Raw genomic sequence first — 3,311 nt, forward strand, 5'->3', positions numbered from 1 at the left:
TCTTACAGATAAAAGTGGTTGGGGATAGCCCCTCGTGACTGTCAGAGGAGTTGGTGAAAGTCATGAAGCAGTAAAACAGACAGGCTCAGGTTTTGGGATAGACGCTTAGGCACGTCCAGAGGGGCACCCCTCAAGTTCTGGCTCGCCTTGCCCACCAGAACTCTCCCACATGACCTTGTCATGGGTGGGGACTCCCCTGCTGGCTCCCGGCACTCAGTAGTTCAGTAGTGTGACGCACAGGCTCAGTATACAATAGTGTGACGCACAGGCTCAGTATACAATAGTGTGATGCGCGGGCTCAGTGGTTCAGTAGTGTGCTCCATGGCATGTGGGAACTTCTCTGATCAGGGATGGAACCCACGTCTCCTACACTGGCAGGCAGGTTCTTTACCCCTGAGCCACCAGAGAAGCCCAGCAGTTTTGTTTTAAATCAACTTTTTTGAAGTGTAATTTGCATACAATGAGATCTACCTATTTTAGGTGAACAGATCGAGCTTTGGCAAACGTAGGTCCCCCTGAAAGCACTAACCAGGTATAGAGCATTTCTGTCCTCCCCAAACACCCCTGCCCCTCCCCCAGGTGACCACTGACCTGACTGGTCACTGTGATTGTGACTCTGTAAGCACTGGAAGTTCGTGTAAATGAAATCGAGCAGTCTGCTTACGTGGACGGCATCGTGTTTATGAGAGTCATCTTGTCCCTACATGTTTCAGTGGTTCATTCTTCTTTCCCCCCGCTAATTAGTATTTCGTTGTGTGGAGGCACCACGCTTTGTCTGCTCACCCATTGTTGATGGATAGCTGGGCTGTTTCCAGTTTATGGATGGTTATGAATGATGCTCTGTCAACATTCATGTGAAGGTTTTGTGTGGATATGTATTTTCATTCTCTTGGGGAAATGCCTAGAAATGGAATTTCTGTTCATATGCTAAGTATCTGTGTAACGTTTTATAAGAAACTTCCAAGCTGTTCCTCAAGATAGTTGTATTATTTGCATCCCCACTAGCAACATCTGGAGAAAGCAATGGCACCCTACTCCAGTACTCTTGCCTGGCAAATCCCATGGACGGAGGAGCCTGGTGGGCTGCCGCTCTGGGGTCGCACAGAGTCTGACGTGACTGAAGCGACTTAGCAGCAGCAGCAGCAGCAGCATCTGTGAGTGCCACAACATTAGGTATTGTCAGTGTTCTTAATTTTACCCAGTGTCACGCATAGCAGTTTTTAAAAGCTCCTCGAGATACATATACTTTTCTGTATATAATAAATCAGTAAAAAATTAAGAAAAAGGGACTTCCCTGATGGTCCAGTGGTTAAGACTCTGCACTTCTGGTGCAGGGGGCCTGGGTTTGATCCCTAGTTGGGGATCTAAGACCCCACATGCTGTTCAGTGAGGCAAAAACAATGAAAAAAAAGTTAAAAAAAACAACTCCCTAAATGATTATAATGTGCAGCCAAGGTTGAAAACTGCCAAGCCAGACTAGATAGGTTCCAAATGTTTAAATAAGGGCAGGTATTTTCACTTGCGCATTCACGGTTCTCTTTCCCCATTCATCCCCTCATTCACCCCAGGAGAGCTCTGTCAGCTCTTTACTGAGCATGGAGAATACAGACGCAGCACAGCCCTCCTGCCTGACCTCAAGATGTTTGGTGTCAAGCATTTTCTTTTTTCTCATGGTCACATGTTATGACCACAGCCATTTCAGAGTTCGGTTTTTTGCTGATGCTGGACCTTTGCAGCTCCGGCCTACGTTCAGTCTGGTGGTGGTGAGGGAGGCAGGGGGTGCTTCGCAGTGTCGAGGTGTTGCTTTGTTGCTTTTGTGCTTTTCCTTCCCTGCCTTCTTAGACACTGGTACTTTCTTATGTACGTATTTAACTTTGGGGACCATGTTTTGTGGGGTTCTTTTTTTTTTCCACACTGCTCAGCATGGGGGATCCTAGTTCCATGACCAGGGATCAAACCCATACCCCCCGCAGTGGAAGCGTGCAGTCCCAACCACTGGAGCAAAGTCTTTAAATGATGATGTGGCAGGGGGTTGAACAATAAATAAAAAACGGACATATTTTATCCCTGGTAATCGCACCAGTGCCTGCACGCAGCATCATGGCTGGTTTCTGATCTTTGTTTTTTATTTCTCTCCTTTTTTTTAATATAGAAAAAAATGCACAGAATATTCTTAGAAAAATAAGACAAATTGGCATAATATTATAACATTGTCACCAAAACCTAGTAAAGAATATAGTAGGTGGGTGAAGGTAAGATGCATATAAACCGAGCAAAGCTCACATGTTAAAGTTGTGTCATAATAGTAAAATATTCTCTTATTTGATATTAAACTTAACACTATAAAAAGATTTTGAAGTGATGCAGCAAGGTCTGCCTCCCTGGAACTGTTAGAATGAGTTATAAAACTAAAGCAGAGTCTATGCAGAATTGTTTTATCTTCTAGGGTCGAGGTCAGTTTAAGGATTGTAAAATTGCCCATAACTTGCAAAACAGATTCTGCACAGAGAAACTAATAGAAAATAGATTCCATTTTCCTTTTCCTTGTGGCCTGAGTGGTTCCAGAGACCCCAGAAGCCTTGATGCAAAATAGCTGGTGAAAAAATCCTGACAAAGAATAGAAATTTATTAGTCTAGCTTTGGATTTAAAGAAATCTCATCTCTAACATGGCTAAGTGTTCATCAAGAAGGTATTCTCCAGAGCAATCTCAAGCCAATTTCACCCCTTGACTGATATTCTATACAATGGAATTAAACCATTTTCAATACTTGCTGCGTTTATTTCATTGAAATTTCTTTTCATTGCACTTGTTCTTTTTTTTTTCCAGACATGGAAAATTCCATTCTTTTAAAAATATTTTTACTGAAGTACAGTTGATTCACAATGTTGTTAGATTCAAAAATATAGCAAAGTAGTTCAGCTGTGCACATATGTATCTATTCAGGTTCTTTCCCATTATAGGTTATTACCCAGTGTTGAGGTAATACACTACGTTACACAGTAGATCCTTCTTGGATCTTTTTCCTATGTGTATCGGTTTTTACACAAGTTGAACACATTATCAGTTTTTTCCAGCTTTATTAACTGACACATTTTGTATACATTTAGGTTGTACAACATGGTTTTTTTAAGTATACATAATGTTTGAAGTGATTACCATAATCAAGTTCATTAGCACATCCATCATAGTTACTTTGTGTGTGCGTGTGTGTGGTAAGATATATTCTCTCAGCATAGTTCAGACATATAGGACAGTATCATTAACTCTAGTCATCATGGTATACATTAGATCTCCAGAACCTACTCATCT

The 3,311-nt window shown here is 42.0% G+C and overlaps 1 non-coding gene across 1 annotated transcript; it reads left to right on the forward strand.

The window, feature by feature from the left end:
- The first annotated feature begins 1,291 nt into the window (after positions 1-1,291).
- TRNAR-UCU (transfer RNA arginine (anticodon UCU)) lies at positions 1,292-1,364 on the forward strand. Its single transcript has one exon. It is a non-coding gene; the product is annotated as a tRNA-Arg (tRNA).
- Positions 1,365-3,311: the final 1,947 nt, after the last annotated feature.

The sequence above is a fragment of the Bos mutus genome, chromosome 1, assembly GCF_027580195.1.
Source record: "Bos mutus isolate GX-2022 chromosome 1, NWIPB_WYAK_1.1, whole genome shotgun sequence".
NCBI lineage: Eukaryota > Metazoa > Chordata > Mammalia > Artiodactyla > Bovidae > Bos > Bos mutus.